Consider the following 17,071-nt stretch of genomic DNA (forward strand, 5'->3'; position numbering starts at 1 on the left):
AAGTGTGTCGGCTGGAATGTAGAATGAGAGCAGTAGAAGCGCCAAGGTGATTGAAAGTTTTAAACCTGATGGTGTGGTGTTTCTTTTTGATGCAGATAAGATCCACTGTCCAGATGGGCCAGTGAGAGAGGGAGAAGTATTGAACACTGAAATATACATTTCAATGAATGGTGAAGGGAAACTTGAATCAACTGTTCTTTAGACTGTAAGATCATCGTTTGTTATGGGACATGTCTACCAACCTTTTCGCATTGTATTCTCCATGTGATTACTACAGTGCTTTGCAAACAGTAAGCGCTCAGTAAATACAATTGATTGATAAACTGATTGATCAACTCGACTGAGGTTGTGGTCTGACATCTGGGGTAAGGTTTCTGACCAAAGTACTCCCTGGGGCCTTGTGGGTAGGATATGTGTCTATCAACTCTGCTTTTTTCTTTAATGGTATTTCTTAAGTAGTTACCATGTGCTAGACACTTCCCTAAGCACTTGGGTAGATACAAGTTAATCAGGTTGGGCACTGTAGTCCCTGTTCCAATTCGGGGCTCAGTCTTCATTTCCATTAATCCCCAAGGTCACACAGCAAACAAGTGGAGGGGCCAGGACTAAAACCCAGGTCCTTCTGATTCCCAGCCCCATGTTTATCCACTAGACCACGCTGCCTTTCAACCTAATCATAGTTATTGAACACTTAATGTGTGCAGAGCTTCTCTGGTATATTGTATTCTCCCAAGAGCTAAGTACAGTGCTCTGTACAAAGTAAGCACTCAATAAATACCATTGATTGCTTCCATGAGGTTCAACTGGAATCTCAGTTTAGAGTTAGCTAATGTGAACAGAGAACATAACTTTTGTCAAAGTAACTACCAGTTAGATCATGACACCTTGGAACCAGGAAAGAAGTGTGACCTAGGGGAAAAAAGAGCACAGTCCTTGGAGTCAGAGACCCTGGGTTTTAATCCCTGCTCCACCACTTATCCGTTGGGTGACTTTAGCCAAGTCACTTCAATTTTCTGTGCTTCAGTTTCCTCAAAAAAATGATCTGGGAAGGTGAGTGAAATGTGGACTGCAGTGCGGAGAAACGGGAGGTAGGGAGGTCAGCAAGGAGGCTGATGCAGCAACCAAGGCAGGGGAAGGTAAGTGCTTGGATTAGTGTGGTAGCAGTTGGGATGGAGATGAAAGGGCAGATTTTAGCAATGTTGTGAAGTTAGAACCAACAGGATTTGGTGACATTGAATGTGAGGGTTTAATGAGAGAGATGAGTCAAGGATAATGCAAAGGTTCTGGGCTTGGGAAACTGGGAGAATAGTAGTGTTGCTTACTGCAATGGGAAAGATAGGAGAAAACAGGATTTGGATGGGAAAATGGGGAGTTCTGTTTCGGATGCGTTAAATTGGAGGCATCATTGGGACATCTAAGTAGGGAAGTCCTGAAGATAGGAGAAAATACAAGACCGCAGAGAGGAAGAGAGACCAGGGCTGGTGATGCAGATTTGAAATCATCAGAATAGATTCTGTAGTTGAAGCCATGGTATTCAATGAGCTCTCCAAGTGAGAAGGTGTAGATAAAAGATAGAGGATAAATGAGTATGTTTGAAGGCAGTGGGGAAGGAACCATTGGAAAATGAATTGTTAAAGATCAAGGTGAGGAAGGGAAGAAAGGAGGGGGCAAGTGATTTTATAAGGTGTGAAAGGATTGAATTGGAGGTGCAGTTGGAGGGGGGCGTATTTTGAGAAAGGGCAGGAGATCTCCCTGATATACTGCTAGGAAAGATGGAGAGACAAAGAATCCTTCAACATCCTTCATCCTTCATCATCTGTCATACTCTCCTTTTATTTTTAATGGTACTTGTCAAGAGCCCACTATGTGCCAAGCACTAAACTAAGTGCTGGGGTAGATACATTCATTCAGTCATTTAATCGTATCTTTGAGTGTTTACCATGTGCAGAGCACAAGAGAATAATAAACAATGACATTGCCTGCCCACAATGAGCTTACAGTCTAGTCTCATTTGGAGCCTAATACAATATGGCCACCACATTCCGTTTAAACAGTCTCCCAAAGGATGGGCTGGCCTCCTTGTTTAAAATGTAAAATTCCTCATCTATCATTTCATTATGGGTCAGTGTTCTACCTAGGTAGCGTAATTCTGTGACGGCATCTAGCCCTGTGAACATAAAAAGTCTTTGGGTGTAGTTGTAGGCTGATTTGGCAAAATGGTTTGCAATCATCTGTAGGTTATCCTTGGTGTGTGATTCTAGGACACAGCCAGCTCCAAACAGCAATTCCTGAATGACTGTCTTTAGGATTTTGATTGAGGATCCAAGTCAGCTGAATCCCAAGAGATACCCAGAGAAGTGAAAGGGTGTTCAACCACCTGCGCCCTTGTCTCTTGTTGTCTTTTCCAGCGAGGTTCAGTGGCATCAGTTCAAGAGCACCAGGTCCACACACAACCCTGCCTCACTCCACTGGTGGTGGGGAAATGGATAGTGATAATAATAATAATAACAATAATAATAATTGTGGTATTTGTTAAGCACGTTCATTTGTTCCCGGCACTCTGCTAAGCGCTGGGGTTTATGCAAGTTAATTGTGTCGGACACAGTTCCTGTCCCACTTGGGGCTCACATTTTACTCCTATTTTTTCCATTTTACAGATGGGATAACTGAGGCACAGAAAACTGACGTGACTTGCCCAAGGTCACACAGAAGGCAGGTGGCAGAGTCTGGATTATTCATTCTTTCATTCATTCACTCGCACTTATTGAGCGCTTACTGTATGCAGAGCACTGTACTAAGCGCTTGGGAAGTAGAAGTTGGCAACATATAGAGACGGTCCCTACCCAACAACGGGCTCACAGTCTAAAAGGGGGAGACAGGCAACAAAACAAAACAGCAAAACAACACAGCAATAAATCCCCCCCACACATATAGCCACACACTTAGAGCCCATGGGTGAGAAGGTGAAACTACCAATGATGAAATTTGATCAGAGTGTGGTTGTGACTAAGTGATCCCTGGGATTCACAGAGACAGAGAGATCTGTCTCCTTCTCGTGCCTACACTAGAACTTTAGGAACTGGAGGTCTCTTTGGATCAGCACCACGGGGCAAATGTGGAGAAGTAACAGGCGGGGATAAAGGCTGAGTTATTCGGCATTTTATTATCATATTCCTCCAGGAAACTGACATAAATGGTGATGCAATTGTCAACAAAATTGAAGCAAACGAAGCAGATGACGAAGATCAGTATGGTGTGAAAGACTGTGGTCTTAGTGGAGTATTTCAAGGAGCCTCTGGTGCTGTGGATGTGCTGGATTTGTCTGTAATATTGGCGTAACACGATCACCTTGTGATCACCATGAGATCACCATGAGACCACCCCGATCACCACGAGAAGCAGCGTGGCTTAGTAGAAAGGACATGGGTTTGGGAGTCAGAGGTTGTGGGCTCTAATCCCGGCTCCACCACTTGTCAACTGTGTGACTTTGGGCAAATAACTTCTCTGTGCCTCAGTTACCTCATTTGTAAAATGAAGATTAAAATTGTATCTGTCCCACCGCTTAGAACAGTTAACACTTAACAAATACCATCGTCATCATCATCATCATGTAGATCCTGGCTTCGCTCATGAGTAACACAAAGAAGAGATCTCGTACCACGTTAGCAGTTAAAGTGGACATTACACTAAATTCATTTGTCTTGGGTACAGATAAGCAGTAATTTGAAACGTGCTTGCTATGGTAGTGACATTCATGGTGGTGTGGCTCAGTGAAAAGAGCACGGGATTGAGAGTCAGAAGTCATTGGTTCTAATGGAGTCAGAGGTCATGGGTTCTAATCTCGGCTCCACCATTTGTCAGCTGTGTGACTTTGGGTAAGTCACCTAACTTCTCTGGGCCTCAGTTATGTCATCTGTAAAATGAGGATTAAGACTGTGAGTCCCATGTGGGGCAACCTGATTATCTTGTATCACCTCCCAGTGCTTAGAACAGTGCTTGGCACATAGTAAGTGCATAGCAAATTCCATTATTATTATTATTATTATTATTATTATTATTATTATTATTATTATTATTATATTAATTTGGTATAGATGAACAAATCGAGGCTCCAGAGAAGAGAAAGGAAAGGACGATGTATTTGAGGTCTCTGTGTACGGACTGAGCCCACCAGGAGGTTCTGGGACTGATGGTGATGGCCTGGAGCACACTCAGAAGACAGGTGGTACAGATGGACAGGCCCTAGGCTACTCTCCTCAAGTACACTAGCATTTTTCTCCCAATGTCATCCAGGATATGCTTCATCCCAGGGCCCATCATCGTTTCTGGAATGCCTCACGTGAGAAGGGTCATAGTGTTGGCATAGGTTGGTGAGAATCAGGTCCGTGGGCTTCTTCCGCTGGGGCTGAGCCATGAATACGTGGAAATACACGAAATCATTACCATACTGTCCAGCATGCCGGCCACGGTCTGAAAGGGGAAAGAAATTCTAAATATCTGGTCACTCATAAGCACCGCCGTAATGGCTTCCGAATTACATAATCCTTGAGAATCCTATATAAAAGCCAAAAGGTATCATCAGTGAGACCCGGCTATGAGACACTGGGTTCTGGGCATGAGGGAATGACATGGGGAAGATATTTAAGCAATAATAATAATAATAATAGTGTTTGTTAAGCAGTTACTATGTGACCCTGTCAGCATTTCTTCTAGCAATAATAATAACAATAACAATAGTATTTGTTAAGCACTTACTGTGTGCAAAGCACTGTTCTAAGATATGGGGTAGACACAAGATAATCAAGTTGTCCCACGTGGTGCTCACAGTCTTAATCCTCATTTTACTGATGTGGTAACTGAGGCACAGAAAGTTGTGTGGTTTGCCTTAAGTCACATAGCAGACAAGTAGTGGAGCCAGGATTAAAACCCACGTCTTCTGACTGCCAAGCCCTTGCTCTTTCCACTAAGCCACCCTGCTTCTCACTGGGGCTGCTACCTAGCATAGAGCGGGAAGGGAGTTTGAGGGAGAGAAAGAATCTGGCTAAAGGAGAATTCTGGGGTAAAAGAATTTTTTTTTCATTCCATTCATTCATTCAGTCGTATTTATTGAGCGCTTACTGTGTGCAAAGCACTGCACTAAGCGCTTGGGAAATACAAATAGGCAAAATATAGAGATAGTACCCACCCAACAACAGGCTCACAGTCTATAAGGGGGAGACAGAAAACAAAACAATCTCTTAGGTGTGATCCATTGAATGTAAATGACCGGTTCACCTATTTTAATGACATTTCCTCTTCTGCTCTGGTGAGGGTTCTCTCTTCTGCAAGCAAATACATAGTGGTGTCTCTTAAATATGAACTGCACAAGAAGTACTGTACCAAGCACTTGGAATAGTATAATAGAATTAGAATCTCTCCCTGAATGTCTTGCAAACACCTCCCACTATATGTGTTCCAAAGAGAACTCCTTAATTTCCCACCCAAGCCCTATAATAATAATAACAATAATGACAATTATTAAGTGCTTACTATGTGCAAAGCACTGTTCTAAGCGTTGGGAGGTTACAAGGTGATCACGTTGTCCCACGGGGGGCTCACAGTCTTAATCCCCATTTTAGAGATGAGGTAACTGAGGCACAGAGAAGTTAAGTGACTGGCCCAAAGTCACACAGCTGACAATTGGCGGAGCCAGGATTTGAACCCAGAACCTCTGGCTCCAAATCCTGTGACTTTCCACTGAGCCACGAAACTCCTATCATTCCCCTGTCTACCCCATCATTATAGACAACATAATTAATCTCCTTCTCAGAAGTCTGTTACCTTGGCATTATCCTCAACTCATAACTCATTCAACCTGTTACTTTTACCTTCACAACATTGCTAAAATACATTTCCTTTTTACTCCATCCAAACTGCTACTATGCTGATCAAAGCACTTATCATTCCCTGCCTTGACTACTGCACCAAGCAACTCCTTGACTACCCTGCCTCCTTTATTTATGATAATTGTTGAGCACTCAATAGGTAGCAGGCACTGTACTAAACACTGTTTTTAATACCAGCTAATCAACTTGGGCACAGTCCATTTTCCATTTGGGGCTCAAAATCTTAATCCCCATTTTACAGGTGAGGTAACAGAGGCCCAGAGAAGTGAAGTGATTTGCCCAAGATCACACAGCAGACAAGTAGCAGAGCTGGGATTAGAACCCAGGTCCTTCTGACTTCTAGGCCTGTGCTCTATTCACTAGGCAATGCTGCTTTAGAGCCTTCTGTCTCTCCATGCCAGTAGTCACTTCTTTCTGCTGATTGGATCATTTTTCTGAAAATACTTCAGTCCACATCTCCCTACTCCTCAAGTAACTTCAGTGAATGCTCAACCAACCTATGCATCAGACTATACACTATCTACTTTAAAGCATTCAATCAGTATTCCCTTTCCTACCTTAACTAGCTGATTTCCTTATGGACGGGGAACATGTCTATCAACTCTGTTGTATTGTACTCTCCCAAGTGCTTAGTATAGTGCTCTGCAAGGAGAAAGTGCTCAATACATGCCATAGATTGAACAGAATCAGAAGAGAACATTCCTGTCCTCAAAGAGCTTATAACCTAGAAGGGGAGAGAGATGTAACAATAAATTTACATGGGAGGAAAATTTTAAAGAGGCTATAGACATGAGTTAGAAGGGAAATGGTGTAGGGGAAAAGACGGCTTAATCGGGTAAGGTCTCTTGGAGGAGATTTGAGCTGTGGGCATGGGAATGTGTCTAATGTCATATTGTACCTCCAAAGTGCTTAATACCATGCTCTGCACAAAATAAGTGCTTAATAAATATGATTGAATGAATGAATGAATTAATTTTAATAAGGCTCTGCAAGTGGGAAGAGTGGTGGTCATTCGTATATGAAGTGGGAGGGAGTTCCAGGTCACAGGGAAGACATTTACAAGGGGTAAGGGATGAGACAGATGACATCAAGGTACAGTTAGTAGGTTGGCATTGTTCATTCGTTCAGTTGTATTTATTGAATGCTTGCTATGTGCCGAGCAATGTACAAAGCACTTGACTTGGGAGAGTACAATTTAACAATAAACAGTGTTGGGGGAGTGAAATGTGTGGGCTAGATTTCAGGGAGAGAAAAGCAAGATACGAGGGAAAGACCTGGTTGACAATCTTGAAGCCAATTGTGAGGAGTTTCTCCTTCATGTGAAGATGAATAGGTAATCACTGAAGTGTTTTAGAAAGTGCAGATACATGTGTGACATACATTAATGCTGAGAGAGAGAGAGAATAAGAGAGAGAGAGAATGATAGAGAGAGAGTACTCTCTCAGTGAGTATCGTTGGGGTAGATATAATCAGGTTGGAGTCAGTCCACCTCCCACATTCTGTGGCCCACAGTCTTAATTCCAATTTTACAGATGAGGTACCTGAGGCACAACGAAGTTAAATGACTTGCTCAAGGTCACACAACAGACATGGGGTGGAGCCGGATGAGAAACCATGTCCTCCTGACTCCCAGGCCCGTGCTCTATTAGACAACGCTGCTTCTAAACTCCTTCCCTTAATGCATCAGCCTACACCCCTCCCCATTCTCAAAGCCCTCCTAAAATCTCACATATCAGTCACTCGAGTTTATGAAGCACTAACATGTACAGACTACTGTGTTAGGTGCTTGGAAGAGTACAATGCAACAGACTTGGTAAACATGTTCCCTGCTCACAATGAGGATACAGTCTAGAGTCTAAACATTAATCGAGAAATGAATGGTATCCATTGAGCACTGTGTGTGGTGGGAAAATGTATTATGCTGTATGCCCATCTTAGGGGTAAAGTGACTTCAGCTGTGTTTGAAAATGAGATACAGCCAATCAACGGGGGAAATTCATCACGAGGAAAATTGGTAAGAAATACACGGATGAGATTCAATCAGATGTACTTAGTGAGTGATTACTGTGTGTAAAGGACTGTCCTATGTGTTTGGGAGAGTACAACATAACAGAGTTGGTATATGTGTTCTCTGTGCACAGTGAGCTTAAAGTCTAGAAGGGGAGACAGACATTATTATAAATAAATAAATTACTGATATGGACATAAGTGTGGTGATGTTCCTTCAATCGTATTTATAGATCACTTAACTGTGTGCAGACCATGCTACTAAGTACTTGGGAAACTAAAATACAATAAACAAACACATTCCCTCACCACAACGAGCTCACAGTCTAGAGGGTGGCAGGGCAGGCGTCAGTACAAATGAATAAATTACAGGTATGTACAAAAGTGCTGTAGGGATGGCAGGGGTTAAGAAGAAAGCGAACAAGTCAGGGCGAAGGGAGTGGGAGAAGAGGAAAAACGTATATGTCTGGGAGGGCCTCTTGGAGGAGTTGTGCCTTCAATAAGACTTTGAAGTGAGAGAGAGTCACTGTCTGTCGGATTTAAGGAGGGAGGGTATTCCTGGTCAGAGGCAGGATATGGGCTAGGCCTTGGCGGAGAGATAGTCGAGATCGTGGGGTTGAGGAAGGGGTGGACAAAGGAAGCAAATCCAAGTTCAGAGGAAGGTAAATTCATCTCCTGCCCAAAATGTCTTGAAAGAGGGTCCAGAGGAGCATATGCTCTCAGTCACTGAAGCTCTTCTCACATATAGTTTTTTCCTTAATTAAATAAGTTTTGGATTGCTGTGAAAACTGTAAGCTTGTGAACAGGAAACGTGCCTACCCATTCTGTTATATTGTATTCTCCCAAGGACTTAGCACAATGCTCTGCAAACAGTAAGCACTCAATAATTACCATTTGTTGACTGATTGATTAAAGTATTAGGAGTTTTGCCTACTCTGGTGGGAAATCGTTTTATATTTTTATAACATTCATTAAGTGCTTACTATGTGTGGAGTAGATACAAGATAATCAGGTTGGACACAGTCCTTGTCCCACTTGGGGCTCACAGTCTTGATTCCCATAGATGAGGTAACTGAAGCATAGAGAAGTTAAATAACTTGCCCAGTGTCACACAGTGGACAAGTGGTGGAGCCGGACTTAGACCACAGGACCAATGACTCCCAGGACGGTGCTCTATCCAATAGGCCACGCTGCTTCTCTCACATATGGTGTCATCATAGATCATCATATGGTGACTGATGATGTCATCAAGTGTCGAAAATTCTGCTCCCAGAGTTCTGTTCAATTGTCTTCTATCACAGAAATTTGCTCAGTCTGTTGGTCAAGGGCAATCTCAGCCTGGGGATATTGAAGGAATCAATGCGAGCTGGCCACGGGGTTCTTCCTCTGTTCCAGAGATATCCACCCCACAGTTGCTGGACATTGCTGTAAAGCCAGTATCATTGTGCTGCTTCACCCAAAGAGGTTCGCTCATTCATTCATTCAATCGTATTTATTGAGAACTTACTGTGTGCAAAGCACTGTACAAAGCGCCAGAGAGAGTCCAATGAGAGAACTCCAATGAGAGTCAGCTTCAGAGAGACACATTCCCTGCCCACAAAGAGCTTATAGTCTATAGGGGGAGACAAACATTAATATAAGTAAATGAATAAATAAATAAATAAATAAATAAATAAAGTAAAGATACGTACTTAGGTGCTGTAGGACAGGGAGGAGAGATGAATGAAGGGAGCAGGTCAGGGCGACTCGAAGTGACATCACAGGTGTTTTCCAATATAGCAGCAGAGATAGGCCAACACTTGCCCTGCAGTTCTCCATTTCCATTTTGTCATGATTTATCACTGGTCCTCCCTTCTGGCCTTTATATAGGAAACTTGGGACTGTGCAGTTCTGAAAGATACCAAGACAATAGTTTTCAATGGCCAGGTTCTAGGAATTTCCTTCCTTTCTCAGACCATGGTCGGCGTGCTGGGGAACACAGCGATGTTCCTGTGTGCATCCACATCTTCATGGCTCAGCCCAACAGAAGAAGCCCACGGTCTTGATCCTCACATACTTGACCATGATCAAAACGGAGACCCTGGGGTGTGCCAGAGATGATGGTGGCATTTGGAATAAAGAATATTCCGGATGATGTTGAGTGTAAGATAGTCTTGTACATGAGGAGAGTAGCCCAGGTCCTGTCTATCCTCTCCACCTGTCTTCTGAGTGTGTTCCAGGTTGCTACCACCGGTTATGGCACCTCCTGGTGGTCCCAGTTTAAGCCCAGAGCCCGCCATTACATCCTTTTCTCCTTCCTCTTCTTCTGTGGCATTAACTTGTTGACCTCTGTCAATTATATCAGCAAACATTACCACTAATGGCACCTCCACAGTACTTACCTATATTACAAAATATTGCTCCACCATTCCCAAGAGTAATAGTGCTAACTTTCATAACTGCCACGACTCTCCAAGAACTTGTCTTTGTTTCTTCTCATGAGCTGGCCCAGCAGCTACATGGCGATTGTCTTACACCGACAAATCCAGCGCATCCAGAGCACCAGCCGCTCCCTGAAATCCCCTGCTGAGATCAGAGCCTTTCACACCATCCTGCTCCTCAGCTGCTTCGTCTGCTTCTATTGGATTGACTGCATCATCACCCTTCGTTTGAGTTTTGTGCCAGGATTCGCTAGCGAGCTACAGAGTGTCATAGCCTATCTCTCTATGTGTTTTCCTGTAGTCTACTTTGTGCTGATCCTCAGGGACCCCCGAGTACCTAGGCTGGAAAGATTATAACCCCCTCCCTTGTCATGGACCCCAAGGATAAACTAATTATTGGCCAAGTCTCTTGTCTCCCTGATTTTCCGCATGAAGACTGTAGTCAGTAGGATTGAGTACGATCCCGGAATAACCCCTTCTTATTGGCATTCCACTCCTGGTCCTGAAGTAGTAAATATAGCTGGAATTTATGGTAACGAGACAAATACGATGTGTCCTCCACTGCCTCTCTCTCTTCCTCTCTGTCCCCGCACCATTTCTCCCCATTGAACACATACCAGAAAATGTGGATATTTCACTCCCTGACTTTCCATAAGAAAAGAGGTTTGTCATCAGCTGGGTGTTTTTCTCCCTGTGAAGAAAAGTGGCCCCTGGTGAAAGAAGAACTGTCTTGGGTTCTGTTGTTCCTTTGATGAGGCGGAGGCATCTTCCTATTATCATTATTAATATCATATTTAAATATATAAATATCATACAATTATTATGATATTTATTAAGCTCTTACTATATGCCAAACACTGTACTAAGCCCTAGGATAGATTATCATCTTCATCATCACCAAGCACTTACGGTGGACAGAGCACTACACTGCACATTTGGGAGAGAACCATATAATGGAGTTGGTAGACACATTCCCTGCCCACAGGTTTGTTTTTACCTAGCACTTAGTACAGTGCCTGGCATATAGTAAGTGCTTATAATATGCCATTTAAAGCAAAAATAGTAGTGAGCAATGAGTTATAATGAGTGAGGGCTTAAGAGAAGCAGTGTTACCAATGGATAGAACACAGGCCCGGGAGTCAGAGAGACCCAGGTTCTAATTCCAGCTCTACCACTTGTCTGTTGTGTGTCCTTGGGCAAGTCCCTTCATCCTTCCCGTCTCACAAGTCTGCAACCTTGGTGTCATCCTTGTCTCCGCTTTCTCATTCACCCCACACACCCATTCCATCACCAAAACCTGCCGGTCTCACCGTCACAACATCTTTAAGATCTCCCTTTCCTCTCCAACCAAACCGCTACCTTGTTGGTACAATCTCTCATCATATCCCGACAGGATTACTGCATCAGCATTTTTTCTGATCTCCCAGCCTCCTGTCTCTCGCCGCTTCAGTCTATACTTCACTCTGTTGCCCGGAATATCTCTCTACAGAAAATCTCTGGGCATGTCACTCCCCACCTCAAAAATCTCCAGTGGTTGCCTATCAACCTTCGCATGAAGCAAAAATTCCTCTCCACTACCTTGCCCCCTCCTATCTCACCTCCCTTCTCTCTTTCTACAGCCCAGCCCAAACACTCCGCTCTTCTGCCGCTAATCTCCTCACTGAGCCTCTTTCTCGCCTGTCCCACCATCGACTCCGGGCCCAAGTCCTACCTCTGGCCTGGAATGCCCTCCCTCCTCACATCCACCAAACTAGCTCTCTTCCCCCCTTCAAAGCCCTACTGAGAGCTCACCTCCTCCAGGAGGCCTTCCCAGTCTGAGCCCCCCTTTTTCTCTGCTCCTCCTTCCCTCCCCATCGTTTCTACTCCCTCCCTCTGCTCTACCCCCTCCCCCTCCCCACAACACTTGTGTATATTTGTACCTGTTTATTATTCCATTTATTTTATTAATGATGTGTATATATCTATAATTCCATTTATTTACATTGATGCTATTGATGCTATTCTCCTCTTTTTGTTTTGTTGTCTGTATCCCCCTTCTAGACTGTGAGCCCGTTGTTGGGTAGGGATTGTCTCTATCTGTTGCCGCTTTGTACTTTCCAAGCACTTAGTACAGTGCTCTGCGCACAGTAAGTGCTCAATAAATACGATTGAATGAATGAACTTCATCTTTCTGTGCCTCAGTTACTTCATGCATAAAATGATTAAGACTGCGTGCCCCATATGGGACAGGGACTGTGCCCTATCTGAGTAGCTTGTATCTACCCCAGCACTTAATACAGTACCTGGAGTAAGTACATAACAAAAACCATAAACAACAAAGAGGACTGGAGTTTAGTTCTGCACCACACAGGGAATACTGGGTGGCCAGGTCTGGTCTTGAGACAGGCAGTGGGAATATGCTCCAGACTCATTTGACAAATGTGGGAGGGTGAAGCTGGGGCCTGAGTAATAATAACAATAACAATAATAATAATAATGATAATAATAATAACAATAATAACAAATTGTGGTATTGAGATACAAACTAATCAAGTTGGACATAATCCACATCCCACATGGGGCTCACAGTCTTAATTCCCATTTGCAAATGCAGGAACCTAGACCTAAAGAGTGACTTGTCCAAGTTCACACAGCAAACAAGTGGAGAAATTAGGATTAGGACCCAGGTCCTCTAACTTCCAGGCCCATGTTTTTATATTAGGTCACATGGGTTTCATTCTGTGATAGGTATTTCACCCAATTACCTCCCACATTTCGCAGTATTTTCTGTCTGGATCGTTGAGGAGGCTGCTTCATAAACTCAAGACCCCCCAAGATGAAACCCCAAGTTGGGACATGGTCCTATTCATTCATTCATTCATTCATTCATTCAATTGTATTTATTGAACGCTTACTGTGTGCAGAGCACTGTATTAAGCTCTTGGGAAGTACAAGTCGGCAACATATAGAGACGGTCTCTACCCAATAACGTTCTCACAGTCTAGAAGGGGGAGACAGACAACAAAACAAAACAAGTAGACAGGTGTCAAAACCGTCAGCGTAAATAGAATTATAGCTATATGCACATCATTAATAAAATAGAGTACTAAATATGTACAAGTAAAATAAATAGAGGAATAATTATTTATAAATATATACCCATGCTGTGGGGAGGGCTGGCACTATCCCCCCAGTCACCACTCACCTGCATTCTGGACCTTGTGGAAACGAAGCTGTCCTCTGTCCCTTCTAAGACTGTAAGCTTGGTGTGGGCAGGGGATGAGTCTGTTATATTGTAATATTGGACTCGTCTAAGCACTTAGTGCAGTGCTCTGCACACAGTAAGCGCTCAATAAATATGATTGACTGACTAACTGATTCTGCTCTCCCATTCCTGCCACTCGCCTGCATCCCTGGAGATCTGAAACTTCTGGCTCCTCCCTCGCGCTGCTGTGGATACATCCCCAAGAGTGACATGAGGCTTCGATTGGTGGGACAACCGGTGCAAGTAGAATATCTCTCAGACAGAAACTATTTCTGCTATTTTGTCTTTTAAATGGTAATAATAATAAAATAATAGTAGTTATAATAATAATTGAGGTATTTGTAAAGTGCTCACTTTGTGTCAGCGGCAGTACCAAGCATTGGAGTGGATACAAGCAAATCTGGTCAGATGCCATCCTTGTCCAACAAGGTTCTCCCACTTTCAATCACCATTTTACAGATGAGGTAACTGAGGCCCAGAGAAGTGAAGTGACTTACCGAAGGCCACCCAGCAGACAAGTGGCAGAGCCAGAATCAGAATCTAGGTCCTCTGACTCCCAGCCCCGGGCTCCTTCCACTAGGCCATGCTGCTTCTCTACCTCTCCATAAATTGTAGAAAAACTCTTCAAATTCAGTAGGTGTTCACGAAATACCACTGATTGAATGACCGATAAACCATGTTCTCCAGGTGAGAGCCCGTGAGAGATTCTGAATCAGTATGATCAGAGCTAAACGTCATCTTTACTATATGTTCCCACGTTGTACTTCCCAAGCGCTTAGTACACTGCTCTGCACAAAGTAAGAGCTCAATAAATACCATTGAACGAATGAATGAATTAATCTTTAGGACAGACCCAGCCTGGTAATGCCAAATAAGTGTGGAATGGTCTCTCTGTTACCATCAGCTGCAGTAAGAAGTCAAGTAAGAGTGAAATCTCCTTGACAGTGGGGATCACTCCTTTAATCTCTCTTTTATTCTCCCCAATTCATAGGACAGTGCTCTACACGTGGCAGGCTCTCAAACAGAGTTGAGGATCAAGTCAGGGTCATTACTACTTAGTACTTCTACTTCCAAGTATTCCCTAATGATTATGATAATGGTATTTCTTAAGCTCTTACTATGCACCAAGCGGGATAACTGGATGTATGCATAAAGGCAAAGGGGTTTTCAAATTTCCTAGTCCCCAACACATCCCTCCTCACAAGCCTTCGGCAAACCACCTGCCCATGTCACACAACCAAAAATATTCATTTAACACTTTGTGCATCGCATGGTATCCATCTCTTGGGAAAGTACAACAGAGATAGGAGGAAGTAGCGTGGCCTAGTGGATAGAGCATGGGCCTGGGAGTCAAAATATCATGGATTCTAATCCCGGCACAATCACCTCTCTGCTCTGTAACCTTGAGCAAGTCACGTCACTTCTTCTGTGCCCCGGTAATCTCATCTGTAAAATGGGGATTGAGTCTTTGAAACCCTTGTGGGACAGGAACTGTGTCCATTCATTCATTCATTCAATCGTATTTATTGAGCGCTTACTGTGTACAGAACACTGTACTAAGCGCTTGGGAAGTACAAGTTGGCAACATATAGAGACGGTCCCTACCCAACAGTGGGCTCACAGTTTAGAAGGGGGAGACAGAGAACAAAACAAAACATATTAACAAAATCAAATAAGTAGAATAAATATGTACAAGTAAAATAAATAAATAAATAGAGTAATAAATACGTACAAACATGTATACATATATACAGGTGCTGTGGGGAAGGGAAGGAGGTAAGGCGGGGGGGGAGGAGGGGGAGAGGAAGGAGGGGGCTCAGTCTGGGAAGGCCTCCTGGAGGAGGTGAGCTCTCAGTAGGGCCTTGAAGGGAGGAAGAGAGCTAGCTTGGTGGATGTGCGGAGGGAGGGTATTCCAGGCCAGGGGGATGACGTGGGCCGGAGGTCGACGGTGGGACAGGCGAGAACGAGTCACGGTGAGGTGATTAGCAGCAGAGGAACGGAGGGTGTGGGCTGGGCTGTAGAAGGAGAGAAGGGAGGTGAGGTAGGAGGGAGTGAGGTGATGGAGAGCCTTGAAGCCGAGTGTGAGGAGTTTCTGCCTGATGCATAGGTTGATTGGTAGCCAATGGAGATTTTTGAGGAGGGGGTAACATGTCCAGAGCGTTTCTGGACAAAGAAAATCCGGGCAGCGGCGTGAGGTATGGATTGAAGTGGGGAGAGACAGGAGGATGGGAGATCAGAGAGGAGGCTGATACAGTAATCCAGACGGGATAGGATAAGAGCTTGAACAAGCAGCGTAGCGGTTTGGATTCAGAGGAAAGGGCATATCGTGGCAATGTTGTGGAGGTGAGACCGGCAGGTTTTGGTGACGGCTTGGATGTGAGGGGTGAAAGAGAGAGCGGAGTCGAGGATGACACCAAGGTTGCGGGCTTGTGAGACGGGAAAGATGGTAGTGCCGTCAACAGTGATGGGAAAGTCAGGGAGAGGGCAGGGTTCGGGAGGGAAGACAAGGAGTTCAGTCTTGGACATGTTGAGTTTTAGGTGGCTGGCAGACATCCAGATGGAGATGTCCTGAAGGCAGGAGGGGATGCGAGCCTGGAGGGAGGAAGCGAGAGCAGGGGCAGAGATGTAGATTTGGGTGTCATCAGCGTAGAGATGACAGTTGAAGCCGTGGGAGCGAATGAGGTCACCAAGGGAGTGAGTGTAAATCGAGAACAGAAGGGGACCAAGAACTGAACCTTGAGGAACCCCTTACAGTAAGGGGATGGGAGGGGGAGGAGGAGCCTGCAAAAGAGACTGAGAATGAACGACCGGAGAGATAAGAGGAGAACCAGGAGAGGACGGAGTCTGTGAAGCCAAGGTTGGATAGCGTGTTGAGGAGAAGGGGGTGGCCCACTGTGTCGAAGGCAGCTGAGAGGTCGAAGAGGATTAGGATAGAGTATGAGCCGTTGGATGTGGCAGGTAGAAGGTCATTGGTGACCTTTGAAAAGGCAGTTTCCGTGGAATGTAGGGGACGGAAGCCAGATTGGAGGGGGTCGAGGAGATAGTTGGTGTTGAGGAATTCGATGCAGCGCGTGTAGACGACTCGTTCAAGGAGTTTGGAAAGGAATGGTAGGAGGGAGATGGGGCGATAACTAGAAGGTGAGGTGGGGTCAAGAGAGGAAAATAAAGGCAAACGTTGTTTCCGCCCGGTTTCGAACCGGGGACCTTTCGCGTGTGAGGAGAAAGTAATAACCACTACACTACGGAAACCCACCCGGAAACCCGGAAATCAGGTGTCCAACCTGATTACCTTGTATCAGTGCTTAGAACAGTGCTTTTTTGCACATAGTAAGTGCTTAACAAATACCGTAATTATTATTATGATTACTTGGAGAGAGAGATCTAGAGCAGAGATTAGAAAAAGTCCATAAAACAACATATGAAACAACTATATGACTAAAGGCTACAGGTGGTATGGGTTCCTGTCCCTTGCCCTGCAGGAATGGGCTGTTTAATAAGAGTCCAACAGTCACTGC

The 17,071-nt window shown here is 44.4% G+C and overlaps 1 non-coding gene across 1 annotated transcript; it reads right to left on the bottom strand.

Moving 5' to 3' along the window:
- Positions 1-16,732: 16,732 nt before the first annotated feature.
- Positions 16,733-16,805, bottom strand: TRNAV-CAC. The gene has a single exon. It is a non-coding gene; the product is annotated as a tRNA-Val (tRNA).
- Positions 16,806-17,071: the final 266 nt, after the last annotated feature.

The sequence above is a fragment of the Tachyglossus aculeatus genome, unplaced genomic scaffold, assembly GCF_015852505.1.
Source record: "Tachyglossus aculeatus isolate mTacAcu1 unplaced genomic scaffold, mTacAcu1.pri scaffold_122_arrow_ctg1, whole genome shotgun sequence".
NCBI classification, from domain to species: Eukaryota; Metazoa; Chordata; class Mammalia; order Monotremata; family Tachyglossidae; genus Tachyglossus; species Tachyglossus aculeatus.